Here is a 19,029-nt window from a genome sequence, read left to right as displayed (position 1 = left end):
TATTTTCGTACTCGGGCGTGAATCCGCGAGAAAAAAGCTCGGAAAACGTTACTGCGTTCGTTCGTTGAACAACCTCGAGCAATCAACGACGTTTTCCTATATTCCCTTCTATCTTTATCGTTTAAAGTTAGATATTGTTGTTCAGTCCCCATAGAAATCCGAGTTTGTCTTTCGTTATTCACATCCAGGATTGCTAATTAGATAGTGAAGCGAACCATTTCTTAACCCGTGGTCGACTATATAAAACGTACGACTGCGGACGGGGCGATTCTATCTAAAAATATAAGTCGAATACGTGAAACATAATTCTAGAATAAAATATGCATGATAGGTCTAATTATTACTCGCTGTTTCTATTTATGTTAAACTCCAAGCTCTCTATCGCGCGCGTACAAATTTATTTTCTACGCTCTGTATCGTTGGACAGTTTCCTTTCATAATTTTCTAATTTGTCTAGCAAGCGAGAAAAGAAAAATTGTCGAAGGAAAATGCAAAGAAAATTATGCTTTGCGTGCGATGGTATTGTGAAGGAAATTCTGCATCGCAAGCTCCTCGCGGATAAACGTGCCATACATTCAGACCTATACATATACAGGGTGTTCGGCCACCCCTGGGAAAAATTTTAATAGAGGATTCTAGAGGCTAAAATAAGACGAAAATCAAGAATACCAATTTGTTGATGAAGGCTTCATTAAAAAGTTATTAACAATTAAATTCAAAAATTTCAAATCGTTCTGGAAAAATTATTTTCGATTGCGGGGGTCAATTACAATCATTTTTGGTGAATAAACATACCCCAGAAATCCTACCCACTTTCGAGAAAAAAATTCGAGTAAGTGCTGAAAGTTTTGGGTGAAAAAAAAGACTTTCGAATCGTCTTGGAAAAATTATTTTTAGTTGCAGGGGTCAATTGCAAGCATTTTTGGTCAACAGATATACCCCCGAATTCCTACTCAGTTTCGAGAAAAAAATTCCTCACCGAAAACATAATTTCTGGCCAGAAATGTCTGCCCGAATTTTCATGCGAATCTTTAAAACGTCATAACTTCTGAACGGATTGGACGATTTTAATGTTTAAAAAAGCAAACTACGCGTATTTTAGTGAAGAATATGTAGAAATTGCAAAAATATTCGAAAAGTTGGTCCTTGTTCCCGCAAAATGAGAAAAACCCCATAAAAATGGTCCAATTTTCAAACAGCTATAACTCCTACAATTGTGAATATATTTCAATGAAACTTTTTTCTGAAGTAGAGCTCATGGGTACCTACAAAAAAGTATTAGACAACTTTTCTGTAGGGCATCAAACAAAATTGCTAAAAATGAAAAACGAATTTTTAAGAAAAATCGACAGGGGGTAGGTGCCTAAATTTTTCGACGAAAAAAAAAATTTCTAATTAATTCTGAAAAAATTATTTTCGGTTGCGGGGGTCAATTACAATCATTTTTCGTCATTAGACATCCCCTCGAAATCCTACCCACTTTCGAGAAAAAAATTCAGTACGGTCGGAACTTTAAACGTTAATAACTGTTTAACGAAGCCTTCATCAACAAATTGGCATTCTTGATTTTCGTCTTATTTTGGCCTCTGGAATCACCCATTAAAATTTTCCCCAGGGGTGGACGAATACCCTGTATACCTACTTTGCAATTAGAACAACTAAATGCTGCAATTAAAGAGAAACGACTTGAATTAGCCTATAGGAAAGATATTGTGTTTCGGTAGAATAACGCGAAACTGCACGGTTCGCTACAAACTCGGGAAGTGTAACTAGAGTAAGGTTGGAATGTTCTTCCTTGTCTACTCTATCTGCCGGATTTAGCGTTGAAATATCACCAATTCTGTTTCGCGTTAAACTGTCCAGTGGAAAAATTATAGCACAGCAAATGGATCTCGAAATCGATAGTACTTTTGCATATCAAAGATTACGAGTTGAATTCTTTTTAAATAATTTGCATAGTTTTATTTAATAAAATAGGAAGTGATATTTCGCCACCGAACACACCGAACACCGGTTTCTTGTTCCGCGCGATCAGCACAGGAATTATTTAAAAAACTGTGCAAACAGAGTTCGTGACCCCTGAGGTTTCGTAGAGATATTTATTTTTCCCCAAACTGTTTATCCGAGATGTTCACGGTTGTGTTGACGCAACCGTGATCGATTTCACCCGACGGAAAGTATCCGTCAGGGAGCGTGGCTCTCGAACGGGCACGAATAAACGATCCCTGGCTCGAAGTCGTTCACCGAATGCCTGAGTATTAAAAGCGCCAACGTGAAACGAAATAATCGTATAATTATGTGCATTCGGGTATTAGCACACGCGTCAACCGTATCAATATGCATAACGGCTAATTTTCCGCAAATTCACGCGCGCGCCCCGGAACCGTGTAATGTTTACTTATTGGTGCGTGTCCCCATATTGTCGCAGTGTGATTCCCGCCGATGCCTGTCCGGTTCGTGGATTTCGCGGACGTGCGTCAAATATTAATGAAATGTTAATTATCCGTGCGATGAAAGGAAAACTAATATTCATATCGATAGGGAGTTATTCGTTTCTCATTTAATCTTAATATAATTCTTATATAATTCTTATATGGTACTATACTTCGCGACAAAAAGATAACACCCTGTATAAGAATAAGATTTGTTTAACTTTTGAATTATATTGCATTGCTTTTAATGCTTGTGCATTTATGGGGAATTTTATTTCTCAAAAAGAACTACAGAATGCACTTAATATGCAAAAATATAAGATTTAAAGATAGGAATTATTATATTCAGGGTTTGAGACAACCGTCTAGAAAGCTCTCATTTTGTTAATTCTATTAATAAAAATATGAATTTGCATAGAGATCCCCAGTCTAATAATGACAAATTATATAAGTATATTTTAAAATATTTATTGCGAAAAGAATAAATTTTATTTTGCAATATGGAAATACAATTAAAAATCGGAGCTTCATAATTATTTTAATATTTTATTCCTTCACCTTTTGTTTGTATGATTGCTAGTAAACGATTTGGTAGAGATTTAAATAATGTTTTAAGAAACTTTTTACTTGGGGATATTTTCAGTTTTCCTCGATATGATTCTTTAATTTTTGAACGATCTAAAATTGTCTTAGGATATACTAATCTTGGTGATTGTGCCCAACAATTTTTAATAATTTTCAAATCTGGTGATCTGGCTGGTCATTCTAAAACTCGAATATTGTGCTGTGTAAAGTTTTAAAATTCTTGCCGTATGAACACTTGCATTATCTTGTTGAATTAACGTAATGTAATTAGAGCTTTTTATTTTTCCGCGTATAAACTTAATTACAGTTTTTTCATGGTGTCTAATTCCAGCCCAATTACTCCTCCACCACCTTGTCGATGACTTAAAATTTGTGGTTCTTTACGCAAATCGTGAAAATAAGATCGACATCCATCCGATCCATCTAGTGTAAATCTTTTTTCGATACTAAAAATTACTTTCCACTATTTCTTTTTTCAATGAATGTATTCTCAGTAAACTGTAAACGTCTAAATGTCGAATAATTTCAAATATTGTGGCAATTTTTCTTTGAATTTTTCTCACGAAGTTAAATATCAAAAATCAATTTGTTGTTAAATTTAAGCACACAGTAATTTCTTGTCAGTTAAGCTAAAACATTTTTTTTGTCAGACCATCGAAAAGGGCTGAAAAATCGTAAGAACTAATGTGTACCTCACCCTGTAAAATATGAAAAACATTTACGAAGAGTATCAAAATTACTCAGCGTGTCTTCTATCGCGAAGCCTACAAACTGAACAAAAAAATAAATATTTTACCGAATTAATAAACTCAATAAAGATATCGTCTCTCGTTCAGCGGGAAACGATACGAGCCCAGTGGGTTCGGTACGTACAAGTCAGCCACAAATACCAATGTCTCCTCGACGTCGCGTGTTCGGGTCGAGTCTACTTTAACGCGTCACTGAGCGTCTATCGGGCCGGCAGCGAGAAAGACAGTCCTTAAATCTCTTCTCCGCCCCCCGGGTTTCGTCCTCCAACCCGCTGTGCCTCCGTGTCCCTGTGCCCGTGTGTCCGTGGCGAGTCTAAACCCCCCCGTGGTACGTGTCGATGCACGTGTCGTGTGTCTCGATCGCACAAGGGTTGCCTTTAATTGCCAGATAGGAGAGTCTCGAGCAGCGGAAGGGGCAAGCACAGGTTAGACTAGGATTGGCAAGAGTGGCCAGGGTGACTGTACCCTCGGCGCCGGCAAACGAACCGATCGTCCAAGTGGTTACACAGGGTATCGAGCCAGACCGTTCTGGCTCGCCTATACCGATCCACTCGTCCGTCTACGTACACAACGGACACGCGAATCGGTCGCAAACGTGCCGGGGAATATGTGGACGCACGATGCGAATGCATCGACGATCGTAGACAGCTGACAAAGATCAAAGGATAAACGCTAGATAGCCCCCGACGGTGAAAATCGAACGAACTAGCCGGGCGCTCGACGTTTCAGCTGTTTCTGATGTCCACGTTGACGTATCACTTTGTCGAGGATTTATTAATAGTTTACGGGTTTGAGGTCCAACAATATCGACGAACTTTCGAGACAGAAATTGTCGAAAATTGCCTCGTCTACTGCGTCTTTGCGTATTTAATTGCGCACACTTTTCAGTATCAACGATCGACACGTTCAGGAAAACCATACAATTTTTTAGAAGACTAAAATTTTGATTTCAGACCACTCTAAACTTACTTAATTTTGTAACCTTGTCAAAATTCAAATGTATTTCCTTCGACGTCTTAAATTAAGAATTAATTTTTTTAGTTATAAGTGGCAGTAAAATTGTTAAAAATGCTCCCTTTCTCGCAAATATGAATCACGTGTTTGTTTTCTCGTTTCAATTCCAGAGTTTTGACAATATCGAAACGTTTGGTCGATCCCAGATAAACGTGACCCGTATAAATGTTCCACGATTTTTACACGGGGTGAGAAAGTGGCTATGAATACCGTTTGCACGTATATTTTAAAAAAGGACTTTTTGCTTTAAAAATGTGTAATTTAACACTGTTGCTTTTGGTCTCTGACGTGTAGACACACCCCTTTAGACTTGTGTGCTTGTAGAGCTTTTATGCTCTGGACTTCTTTACCCTTTAACTCTTTGACTCCTACCGCGCTCTTCCGCTCTCTTTGAAAACCTCGTTAGGTCATCGTACAATCCGTGTAATACGCGGAAACACAGGATTTCCACGTAAAAAAATCTAACAGAAATGTTTAGCAAAGAAGCATGTTCGAGAAAAGCGTGCTTCTGTGTTGGAGTAGTTATGATTTCACGTTCCTTTGTGTTACATGTACAGTAAGTGTGTTATTAATTTATTTCGAAAATCACACTTTCCGTTTTAGCGAGAGAACGATGATATTTGCCTGTGCTTTATAATTTTTGTAGCTTTCGTTTGCAAACCCTGCAGCCATGTGTCTTTTTGTAACATCGATTTTGTACGTCGATGAAACGCTTGTCGGTGATTTTTGGTAGACCCAGGCAAAGCAATGTTGCGCGCAAGCAAGATTTACAACCTCGCGAAGTTCATTTCAAATTGTGATATACGGTTCGGGACCATGTGCAGCCGAATGTGTGCGTGTGTACAACTTTGTCAATGTGGCTGGTGTGTAATGACAGTTTTAGTTTTGGTTTTTGTGCGTCGAAAAGTTCAGCCAGCGCGGCGAGAGAGGGAGTGTCGAGTTTCGGAGGGGGAAGGGGAGGAATCCGGTCGATATTTAATAGACGAAATAAAATCCGTTCGATAATAAAATGTAATATGAAGACTGAATTTTACGTCATCTGTGAATAAAGAAAACAGAACGAAACATAGTTTAACGGAGGGAAAATATATGAAATTTAATTACCTTCATAATGGAATTCTCTTGCTTTTTGAAGCAGCAAATTTATTAATTACATTTTCATAATTTACGGTACGTGTACACAACTCTAATCCCGTCATTACGTGCGAAGTGATTTTTAACTAATTAACAAAAACGAAAGTAAAATAGCGAAAGACGAAGACGATCATTAATTTCTCGAGATCGGTTCGGTTTGTCCTCGATCGATTATTGGGACTGTTAACGTAAATGTGTCTGGTTCGTTTCAACTTTGTCTGGTACCGATTGTGCTTGGAACGCGTTGTAAATAGTTAAAAAGTATCCATTCGTCTGTTATTAAGGGGATGCATTAGCTTGAATAATGCAAGAGGTTTGATACGCTGATGTATGGGCTTCTTAAAATTCTGCTGGAAACTGTTGCGCTGCACTACATCACTGTTCCCTTCCCCCTCCCATCGGGGCCGAAGAAAAATCGACGCGGTTGCATCTCGTTTGCCAATGTACGCGCAACAGCGAGCTCGATTGTACCGGAAGCGATCTGTTTAATCGAGCCCTTCCCATCGCGTGTACCGCCCGGAAATAGTCTGCACGGCTTAGGCTTAATCGTGTACCTCGTACATGAGCATACGGGACGCGGAAGGAATTCGAAATGCGCGCGACCAGGATTACCGTTCGATTATTCGATCCAGTTAGCTTCTTCCACGCGAAACTAGTTGCATCCGATCGCGGTCGATCCTCCTTCCTACAGCCACTCTCGAAACCGTCGCGACAATTTACAATTTTTAACACTAAACCTACCGTGGCTGGTCGAATGACCGATTTTTAAAATATCGTTTAGAAATTGGAATATACAGTGTTATTTTAGCACCATTTAACTTCACGACTTTTCTTATAGTATACGTACAATGAATTTTACAATATTCGTTTCTATTCTTACTGTTTATTTTCTGAGAAAAATGTCTAGTCTGCCTTGCCTATCACGACAGGTCTGATCGGTTGCACGATTTATATTTTTTTGTACAAAAACTGGACAAAATTTGGTACCAAATTCTGGCTAGCTTCCGATGTAAATAGGAAATGTATGCGTAGCAAAGACAAAAGGAGAGATCTTCAGTTGCCACTGCCTTGGAACAGTCTAAAAACGCGGATTAAAAATAGTCAAACTTTACACGCGTGCAGTTCCGAAACTACTAGCGTTTTATTAATAATTGAGCCACCGTTGGAAGCGGCAAAGCTTCCCCTTTTAAAATGGTTTTTCGTTTTTGGTGATCCGACTTTCCGTTTTCGAGATATCGTAATTTATGTAAAGGGGTAATTATCCAGTTTCTACTATCTCTCGATCTGTCTTATGTACAATAGCCTATTAACGCGTATTAAAAGTACCAAAACTTTAGACACGTGCAGTTTCGGAACTACAAGTGCTTTATCCATTATTAAGCCATTGTTAGCGGCGGCAAACCTTCCTCTTTAAAATGGTTTTTGGTTTTTGACGATCCGACTTTCCGTTTCGGAGTTATCGCAATTTATGTAAATGGTAATTTTTCTTAATTCGACTATCTCTGTCTCTGTCTGACGCGTCGCGCCGGACCTCTCTTTCTCGTACGTGTCTCGTGACCGAGTGACCTAGTTTCTCCGAGTCACGTGCGGTCAACGGCCTTGACAAGGCCGTAGTAAACAAACGCTTCAGACTCTTCTATCTCCGGAACTAGCCACCACATCGACTTGAAACTAAAATTGCTATATCTCCGGAACTAATAAAGCTATCGACTCTCACAAACGCTCATTTTAAAGGGCATTTCATCCTCTATCTAATGACTATACCAGCTACTAAAATTTTTGCTGTCTTCTATATTTATTTTCACATTTACTTTGACACTATGCACTCAAAGAAGTTTCAACGATTCCTGTTGATCATACTACTGATGCATGATAAAACTGGATTACAAATTGTTTATTTAATTGAAAATGAATTTAAATTTGTATACAGGGTGTTTGCATAATTACTATGCCATTTTTTCGTAAATAATTGTTTTCTCCAGAAGTAACTACGGCATCGACTTGGAACAAAATTCGTTTTGAAGGGCGTTTTATCCTCTATCCGGTGAAAATTAAAAAGTTTTTTAACCTTATAGAGAATGATACCTTACGAATAAACATCAAAACACAACTTTCTATACATATAATGCAAAAATTAGGAGTACGTTGTCTCGTAAAAGGGAAAAAGAAAAACTGGTCGTCTGACCGGTCATACATGAAATGCCGGTAGGCTTAGCATTAAGTAAGCGTGTCGTCTTGACACTCTGTATATTATTTTAAAATATCTTAATAAAAATAAAATTTGTGTCGGAATATTCTGCATACACGTTCTTTTCTTTTTACACGACTGCGTGGCATCAAAAACAAAACAAAAAATAACGAAAAGTGCAAACAGGGATCCCGTAAAATAAACAAACCATGTAAAAAAAAACGTGTTAAAAATACGACCCGTAAAACGAGACGCGACTACGAACAAATTGACAATAAAATGGCTGGCTGTATCGACGATATTAAAACCCACCCTCTGCATGATTTTATTGACTAAAAATTTGTTACTTTGATCCTCGTGAGTTTTCTCTTGACGTCGAATCTATGGCATAAAAAGCAAAGTGGTAGCGTTATAGAGGCACACGAGACGAACACAATGCCGTTTCGCGTTCGGCCCGTAACTCCGATAATTGATTTAGCGGCGGATCAGGAACGTATATACATATAACTGCTTCGCACGTGGGAGGAGGGATCCGTTTAAACTTAGTTTAATTAAACCGTGGATTTATTGGGCACGCCGGGTTGATACGTACACACGAAGACACGCGCGCCACACCGCCTGGCGACAAGGGGTTGCGTCTGTGTAGTAGCTCTCCACGGGGGGGTTGCAAGGGATTGGGTAGTTACGGCATCGAACAGAACGCTACACGTGTCCCGTTGGCCGTGTGCGAGCGATACAGGTGCGCGTCAGTTGTGTGCGGGACGGTGTACACGCGATCCAGACGGGATAGAATCTTCCCGAATGGCCCCGAGAGAGATATCGTTGAGCATCAATTCGGATAATGGCTGCGATGATCTAAGAAACGACGGTCCACGGAGAAGAATCCACGCGATACTACGCTCTGTCTGTACGCTACACGGACCGGAGCGGATAATAAGAGCGAAATGAACACGAGGTACGAGGGAACGTCGAGGAATTAGTCGGGACGCATATTCAGTCAGGTGAATCGTAGTTTAACGAAGGACAGACAGGTCTTGCCAGTTTCCTGGAAATGGTAAATTGGCGTAGACGAGGGCGTAGTTAATTGAGACGAAGGAGTTCCCGGGGAATTGGGTTGAAGCGCAACGACCAGTTGTTTTGTGTCAGCTGCTCCGTGCCTCGTTTCTTCCCGTCATCGTCGATTGCTCGACTCCCGTCTCGAGCGTCGGTAACTTTTTCTCTCTTGCACGATAACGTTGGACGCTGATTAATTCGTCGTTGATATTAACGAGACTTTTCGACGGGGACCGTGCCAGATCCTTTCCAGAAACAAATCGTCCCGGTAATCGAAAAGTTACGAGTCCCGAACTAGTCCATAGACGGGCCGGATAGAGTGGAATTTAAAGACTGGAAGCCAGACGGGTATTTAAATATTTGACTAACCAAAGTTCCGACGGAGCATGTCTAATTACCGACAACTAATTATACGAAACAGCAAATATAGTCGATCGCAGAAGTTCCAATTACGGGAGAGCGTAATGTGCTCTGTTTTGGAGGCGAGGCGTTCACGGCAGATATCTTATTAGCACGACCGTTGCGTTCATTAAACTTCGACGAATAATTGATCACGTGCTGTCTGTCGCACAAAGCGAATTTCGCCAGTGCGGTTGAAACGTTGCCTATAGGCATTAATAACTTAATCGTACGAATCTACGTCTTTGTCTTGAATCATTTTGGGAACTATCTCTGCCGGTGATTGAATGGAAACTTAGGTGTTTCGTAGAATCGTGATTGAATCTTCGAAAGGAATTTTTATTGCTATTTATTTTATTTCACCCCTTAACGTTCGATTTAACTCCAAATAATTTGTCAAACGTTTCTAAACTATTCAATTTTGTTTTTTGGCCACAAAAAAGAATAGATTTGTTTTCGAATTACGAATATCTCGTGACTGTAAAGACGTGCTGATTATGATATACAGGTTGGTCTATGCAACTTGTGCACCTCTATAGTTTGCAAAGTATATATAGAATGGGTACACTATGTAGTGTAGAATCGCGAATGAATTTTCCAAAGGACTCTTCATTTTTATTACTATTTATTTTATTTCGCCCCTTAACGTTCGATTTAACTCCAAATAATTTGTCAAACGTTTCTAAACTATTCAATTTTGTTTTTTGGCCACAAAAAAGAATAGATTTGTTTGCGAATTACGAATATCTCGTGACTGTAAAGACGTGCTGATTATGATATACAGGTTGGTCTATGCAACTTGTGCACCTCTATAGTTTGCAAAGTATATATAGAATGGGTACACTATGTAGTGTAGAATCGCGATTGAATTTTCCAAAGGACTCTCCATTTTTATTACTATTTATTTTATTTCGCCCCTTAACGTTCGATTTAATTCCAAATAATTTGTCAAACGTTTACTATTCAATTTTGTTTTTTGGCCACAAAAAAGAATAGATTTGTTTGCGAATTACGAATATCTCGTAAATGTAAAGACGTGTTGATTATGATATACAGGTTGGTTTATGCAACTTGTGCACCTCTATAGTTTTCAAAGTATATATAGAATGGGTATACTGTGTAGTGCAGAATCGCGATTGAATTTTCCAAAGAACTCTCCATTTTATTGCTATTTATTTTATTTCGCCCCTTAACGTTCGATTTAACTCCAAATAATTTGTCAAACGTTTCTAAACTATTCAATTTTGTTTTTTGGCCACAAAAAAGAATAGATTTGTTTTCGAATTACGAATATCTCGTGAATGTAAAGACGTGTTGATTATGATATACAGGTTGGTCTATGCAACTTGTGCACCTCTATAGTTTGCAAAGTATATATAGAATGGGTACACTATGTAGTGTAGAATCGCGATTGAATTTTCCAAAGGACTCTCCATTTTTATTACTATTTATTTTATTTCGCCCCTTAACGTTCGATTTAACTCCAAATAATTTGTCAAACGTTTCTAAACTATTCAATTTTGTTTTTTGGCCACAAAAAAGAATAGATTTGTTTTCGAATTACGAATATCTCGTGAATGTAAAGACGTGTTGATTATGATATACAGGTTGATCTATGCAACTTGTGCACCTCTATAGTTTGCAAAGTATATATAGAATGGGTACACTATGTAGTGTAGAATCGCGATTGAATTTTCCAAAGGACTCTCCATTTTTATTACTATTTATTTTATTTCGCCCCTTAACGTTCGATTTAATTCCAAATAATTTGTCAAACGTTTACTATTCAATTTTGTTTTTTGGCCACAAAAAAGAATAGATTTGTTTGCGAATTACGAATATCTCGTAAATGTAAAGACGTGTTGATTATGATATACAGGTTGGTTTATGCAACTTGTGCACCTCTATAGTTTTCAAAGTATATATAGAATGGGTATACTGTGTAGTGCAGAATCGCGATTGAATTTTCCAAAGAACTCTCCATTTTATTGCTATTTATTTTATTTCGCCCCTTAACGTTCGATTTAACTCCAAATAATTTGTCAAACGTTTCTAAACTATTCAATTTTGTTTTTTGGCCACAAAAAAGAATAGATTTGTTTTCGAATTACGAATATCTCGTGAATGTAAAGACGTGTTGATTATGATATACAGGTTGGTCTATGCAACTTGTGCACCTCTATAGTTTGCAAAGTATATATAGAATGGGTACACTATGTAGTGTAGAATCGCGATTGAATTTTCCAAAGGATTCTACATTTTTATTGCTATTTATTTTATTTCACCCCTTAACGTTCGATTTAATTCCAAATAATTTGTCAAACGTTTCTAAACTATTCAATTTTGTTTTTTGGCTACAAAAAAGAATAGATTTGTTTTCGAATTACGAATATCTCGTGAATGTAAAGACGTGCTGATTTTAATATACAGAATGGTCTATGCAACTTGTAACTTATTTACAGTTTAGTTACAAAGGAGCACAAGATGCATAGTTCATCCTTTATATGACTGTGAAACTTGACATTAAGAACTTGTAACGAGTCAGACTCATCATTAGTATGAGATTTACGTACATGTACGAATGTAAACAGAAACGTGACATCTATTGTCTTGAGACTAACGTACTTACCTTGTACGTATGTACATATGTATTATATAGACCGCACTGTGAGCTGTTGTAACGAATTGTACGAATTGTAATAATTTGTTGTCTTACTAAAGTAAAATCTAATGTCAAAGTAACAGTGTTATCGTTTCTATATTATTAGACAAGAATAGGTTTACAGTGTGAAACGAGACGCGATATTTTAAACGGAAATATTGATAAATTTTTATTCGACTGTCATTGAAAAATTTGAAGCGTCCCTCGTGTGGTGTAATTTGAGGAAAAACTTATTACCGATCTCCCGGGATATTTTCACTTAAAGCGGTTCGCGGCGGGCGTGAGTAATTAAAAGAAAGAGCAGGAAAGGAGGTAGCTGGCACCGATGCTAGGTGAAAAAACCACGAATATGCCCGGCCAGCCAACGAACGGCGACGCAATTCAACCAGAAAGACTTTTTAGTTTCCGTGGACCACCTGCAACCTGTGCACGCTCCAAGTTGCCGCTAATGAACAAAGAAAACGCAAGTCAGCTCCGCGGAGGGACGGAAGAACGAGCAAAGGAACGAGGTCCCGTGGCTCTTAGCAGATGTTATCCTCGGGCAGGCTGCTTTGTCGCAATCTCACCACCCACGACAAGAACAAACGAAACGATTGTCGTACCGCCTTTTTAATTACTCGCGACGCTGTCGACCGATTCGCATCATTAATCAGAAATTAAGGATCGACGATTCTTACCTTCGCCGTGGCCATTAAACGTTTTTTTCCTACCTCTTTTTCCCCCAACAAGTATTTATTTAGCAACTATCATACGTACAATTAACGTTTGTATTTAATAAAGATTAATATTATCGACACAAATATTTATTGGACAAACGCTTGATGGAAAAGAGCTGTTCAAAAAACCAATATCGTTTGCGGCTGTGTCAAATTTTTTATATACTCGATAACAAAGGATAAAATAAATTACGAAAGTGTTCGAAAGTTTTTAAATAATCTCGAAAACTTAGGGGTCGAATTATTTTCCTCGAAGCGAACAAAAACGCAATACAAGCCTCGATTGTTCCTATTAATCGAGAACGAAAATGAAAAGTCTACAAAAGAGTGACGCCGAATATCGAACAATGTGTTTGTATAATAATTTATTTCAGCCTTCTGCTCTTCGAGTTTCTATTGTTCTCGCGTTTAAACATATCAGGTTATATAAAGCCACGGATAATTAAACTTCAAACATTTTCCACCACGGTATACCTCCCGTGTTTTCACGGAGCTACAATAACTATAAAACTTTTTCCATAGAAATATTTAATACGAAAGTAAAAATTGGAAATTCTAATAATTCTGTTGCATTTATCGGGAGCAATGGCGAGTTTCGAAGGTTAATTGGATCGCCGTCCGACGCTTGGCAACGCCGGTGGCCATGTGAACGAGCCCTTAATCGCCGCAAATTTAGGAAATTGTTTTCTAGCGGCCGCGAGGTAAGCTACCTCGCGGAATAAGATGGAGGCTAAGGGAACTAAGCCTGACTTAATCTCGTAATCGACGCGTCGCGGGGGCTCCGGACGGGGGAGCCGAATGGAAACAATTTCTGGAGGAAAAAGCGGAGAAATGCAATCGTCAGCGTGGCGGCCGCGCTCACGGAGACGCCGGGACGCTTCCGCCTTAATCCTCGCCCGGAACGAGTGTTTGTGAACGAGAGCATCCTCGAGGATATCTCTGACCGAGCTGGGGGGGAGGGCGGGTGAGGGGGTCTGCCCCCGTCTTTCGATTACGAGCCACTGTCCTAGAGTTTGCACAACGGCCGTGAGGGTCCTGTGTCCATTACTCGAGCTCGAACCACACCCGCTTGCGCGCCGCTGATTTCCAATAGCTTATATTTGCGGATCCGCGTACGGACGAATCGCGCGCTCCGTCGGCCATCCGTTTCTCCGCCCCCCTCTGCTGCAACCTTCGTCTCGTGCGTCTAATACGCGAACAAAGAACCGGTCGAGGCAAACAATAACATCGGGGAACGACAGGGGATGACGAGGCGCAATCGAGAAGAAGCTTTTATCCTCTATCCCGGGGATTAAAGGAGAACAGCACCCGTCGCTGTTCCCGAGGAACGATTGCTCTCAATTAGCTTTATCGGTATTTACGGCGAGGGTGGAACGGACCCGAGGGCCGGCAGCCGTTTGACTCTTTGGCGAACGGATGAAAGCGTCGGAATCGTTTCTACCGTTATCACTGCCTGTTCGAAGCTCCTTTAATTATGGGAGGGCGACGGGACAACCCCAGCTGATCGCCAGGGTTATCGAAACCTGATAAACTACATTCGAATTAGCGATAGGCCTCGAATCGATACCATCGACTACAGCCCCTGAATTATAATATAATCTGATTTACGCGCGCGTTCGAAAGTTGATTTATGGATGCTATATTGTTTCAAATATTTCTAACCATTTACAATCGTAAGAGTTCAATGAAAATTGACAGTCTGTGCATTCTGAACGTAACCGCCGATTAGAAGATACTTTGGAAATCTTGAAGAATCTTTTTTTTTGGTGTTTGTCTGTCCATTTATCTAAACAAGCGGATTTTCTATTTTCCATGTATTGTTCAGCTTATTTATTCGTTTAAACAATTATTTTATTTATTATTTTATACAATTACTTACATCATCAATATATTATTATTTTGCCATTATATGTTTTGAATAATAAAAATACCCCCGTGGCGTCCTGAGCAAAACATGCGATCTCGGCGTGACAGTCAAAGGGCTAGACTGCAGATGTTTATGAAAAAAATTACAGTTTTACATTAAAGATACGAATTATTATATTTAGGATTTGAGACGATCCTCTACAAAGCTTACATTTCGTTAATTCTAAAAGTATGAATTTGCATAAAGATCAACAGTCTTTAACATATTCCAGATACAACATTGAACAAGTCTATGCATAGAGTAAGCTCGTTTAGAAATTCTCGCAACAGCAAACTGACTAAATTAGTTTTTAACGGTTCTGTACGAAGGCTTCGGGCCTTATAAATAATTATAACCGATTACACCCAATACGCGAGCGATATTTCCAACGTCAATTAAAATTCCTAAAGCGGTACGCGCGATATTAGCGGTCGTTCCCTCCGCATCAGTTTCATTTCAGCCCGCCAAACGAGACGGGTTTACGAACTTTAGGATTAAGTCTTTCGTTCCAGAAAGCGGTAAAACGGCGTCGAGGCGCTCCTGCGAGATCCTCTTTCCCGGGATCGAGGAATTCGTTGCGCTCGATCGCGCGGACGACGAACGCAGGTAGCGCGCGCGGGCCACCGAACCAATTACGAAACGAGCAGTATCCGTGATTATGACGCGCAATGAAAAGCGCCGCGTAATCCAGGCGCCTGTGAATTTCATCGGGGAACACCGTCGCGAAATTGTTCTCCTCAATTAGCTTTGTTTACGCCGTCGAACAGGTTGGTCGACGAGAGAGGTGAGCGACGCCGACGAGCGTCCCGGAAAGAAACTTTAATTTATGAACGTTTGCAACGCTACACTATTTCTTCTTTGGACTGTCTGTTGACTTATTACTATTTCGCAAAGGAAATTTTCCTGGGGATCGTGAAAAACCTCGAGTGCACCAGGATTAATTAAATAAACGTAAATTCGGTTTTCCTACCAGTGATTAACCCCTTCCTGATGTCACGTTTCGCAATCATGAGACTACTCGTTGTCGAGTCTTAAAATCTACACATTTTTATATTCACAAAATTCATGAAACAAATCTATTTTTTCGTGGTTATTCCTTGTGCAAATTTAAACAAAATTAAATAGTATACGTTTGAAAAATTACATTAAATCGTACGTCAAGGGGTTAATCATTGCCTTGTTCCAGAAGACGGACTGTACGTTATCTGTTTAGAATTAATTAACACTACCAAGACCACTTTTTCTCTTTTACGATGCAACGTAATTGTAAGTTTTGCATTATATGTATAGAAAGTTGTATTTCAAAGTTTATTCGTAACATATCTTTCTCTTTTATATCACATACTTTTTTTTTAAAGCGCACATTTTAAAAATCTATAGAAAAAGATTCATTAATTTTATTCCAAATGTGCATACGTAGTACTTTAACTTCATAAAGAAAATTTACAAACTGCGTGGAAATATTTTAATTTTAATTTTATTTTTAATACGTGTTCTTAAACTGTTCTTAGACAGTGGAACCTAAAGATTCTCTTCGATCTATTCTTTTCTGTTGGCCACTCATACGAACAAAAACTTTTTTTACATTAAACCATTAAATTAAAGCACATAATAATTTCAAAAAATAAAAACTATACAGAACTAAATGCACGATAATGTGGCTTATCGTGGCATTCGTGTAATTTCGCGTCACAATAAAAATGAAATAGTATACGTACGAAAAATTATTTGAAATTAAATCGTGCCTACGTCGAAGGGTTAAAGTGGCGTAAAGGGGCGCAATATTTTGTGGAGTAACAAACGAGGGCGAGAGTAAGTCTGCGAGAGGGGATTCGCGTGGCGACACGGAACAGAAATTACCAGAACGACGCGTGGGTGGTGCGATCAGCTAAATTCCGCGTCCAACGTCGACCAGAATTGGCTTTATCGTAGCTGGTGCCCGGTCCACGAGCCCGTCTGAAATCGACGTGGCCTGTTGCGGTTACCAGACGAACGAGCCAACCAGCGGAACTCGACGGGGACGCTGAGGGGGGGCTGGTTCTCGCGGTCCGAGATTGGGCCAGAACGATAAAGAAGTCCGTTGCTTCATTGAAATCTGACGTGTAACAAATTGCAACGCCGATAGTCGCGTTTATGGCCGCGGTAATTTTCCGACGTCGAGACACGTGGCTTCAAATAAAATCGCGAAAAAATGTACACATTCGAGGGTCGGAGAAACATTGATTCTCCTTCGTTCATATATACGTGTACGCCTGTGTGCGCGCGTGTATGCTCGGATGCTCGCAAAATCCAGCAAATTGTTACAGGTAGCTTTTTCCCCCTCGATAGTCCTGTAAATTGTGGACGGTATCTCGACAGTTTCAGGACGCACGATAGACTCTTATCAGTTTATTATTTCAGGGAAATATTTTGCAACAAATTACGAAAGGGTTGCACACTCGAATCGAAACCAACCTTCGAACATTTATTATTCCTTTAGATTTCCAAATAAGATACGCGTACTCTGCGAGAAATTGCTCGATCGCGTGTTGAGCGATTTCGATCGTCTTGATATCAGTTTTCCATCACTGGGATAAATAATACAACGAAATTAATCTTGTAATACTCCTTATACGTCTGCTAGGAAGTAAACTGTTATCGTGACCCATCAAATTGAACACTCTCCTCGTACGCTACGCAACTTTGTAGATTAATCGCGTTGAACGTTTCACAAAAGCCACCTCGCATAATTAAAACGGCCGGGAAAATTCGAGTTCCACCGTCGCGCAAAAGAAACTCGTCGTTTGTCCGGCGTTCGCAGAAAGTTCATTAAAGCGGATTAAAATCGAGCGGGCGAGCGTATTTTCTCCGCTGTAACAAATAGCTGGAAGATCGACTTTAAATGCGAAACTTCTTTCAACACTTGCCGAACGACAATACAGTTCGTTAACTCGAGCAATCTCGAAACAGACCATTTTAAGAGACGTCCGTTATAGCAGGGGGAGTCATTTTCAGCCGTAAGGGCCCCCCCCCCTTCCGTCCTAACGAAATTATTTTCTTTCAGAATTCTATTGCCTACGCGACGACTGCAAACTCGTTCGGATTCATCCCGCCTCGGAGCGTTTCGCGATGATAGAAATCCGTCGCGCGACCTCTCTCTACCCTTTCACGCTACGCCCTTCGCTTTTCATTCAATCTTTTTCCACGAATCAACGAAACGAATCCAATTGTGTAACCAATTAAAATATTTACAGTCCGATAAGTAATAATTCCTAATGATTTACTGTCGTGTCTGAGCAAAGCAAGAGGGGCGATTATATAGGGGTGGAAAGCGTCGTTCTTTACAGAGCAACTGTACGCTGCTATAGTATTTTAATTGCTCCGTTTTGTTAGAATGGAAATGTTCCTTCAACGATTCCTGGTACGCAAGGCTTTTTTATTATATTCTTTCTCGGAGAGAAATATCGGAAGGGTTGAAAGGAACAGAAGGTTCACGCTTGCTTGCTTCTAGTTCGTCGAACATTGGCTAAACGAAAAAAATTTATACAAACGAAACCGGAAACCAAACATTTATATAAGTGAAACCAAATATTATTCTGGCTCGAGAAACCTTACTACTCTCGGTGAAAAATATAAACCGACCCGTTCGCCAGCAAATAAAGAAAAAGGCTCGCCATTTAAAGTTTCGGTATTTTGTGAACCTCCAAGCCAAGATTTTATATTTGTTTAATTTTATAGTCGATGGTAATATTGGTACGATTTCTCATAGTTTAGATTTCTGATCTAATATTCTCGTTATTCTTTTTTATACTTTCTTATTCAAAATTTCATTTAGTACCAAGGATAGCGATTCATCGTTGCTTTTCGTACGAGTCTCAGATCATCAACGACGAAGGACAGACCCGGCATTTGCAGAATTTATTAATTATTTAGCTCGATGGCGTTGGTGTTTCGGCTGAAAGGGTCGATCTGTCGCGAGGTAATCTATTAAGTCGAGTGAAACGAACTGCACTCTGGCCGATATCGGAGGAAGGCTGCGACAGAGGGTGGAAAAAAGCGCGAGTCCCTGGAGAGGGAGGGGGGGAGTGAAAATGGAAGAGCAACGAAGAATGCGAGGCGTCGATGACGGCCGACGCTAAAAATGCCTTCTACCTTTTTATCGGTCGAGCCCAGACATAATTTCCACCCCCTCCCCCCCAGAGGGGCGGGACG

The 19,029-nt window shown here is 39.7% G+C and overlaps 1 protein-coding gene across 4 annotated transcripts in view; it reads left to right on the top strand.

Annotated features, from left to right (window-relative positions):
• Positions 1-19,029, top strand: part of LOC143343927 (zwei Ig domain protein zig-8) — a 249,188-nt gene that overhangs the window by 99,291 nt on the left and 130,868 nt on the right. The gene's annotated exons all lie outside the window — the stretch shown is intronic.

The sequence above is a fragment of the Colletes latitarsis genome, chromosome 7, assembly GCF_051014445.1.
Source record: "Colletes latitarsis isolate SP2378_abdomen chromosome 7, iyColLati1, whole genome shotgun sequence".
In the NCBI taxonomy this organism is placed as follows: Eukaryota; Metazoa; Arthropoda; class Insecta; order Hymenoptera; family Colletidae; genus Colletes; species Colletes latitarsis.
This window is presented reverse-complemented; position numbering and strand designations above follow the sequence as displayed.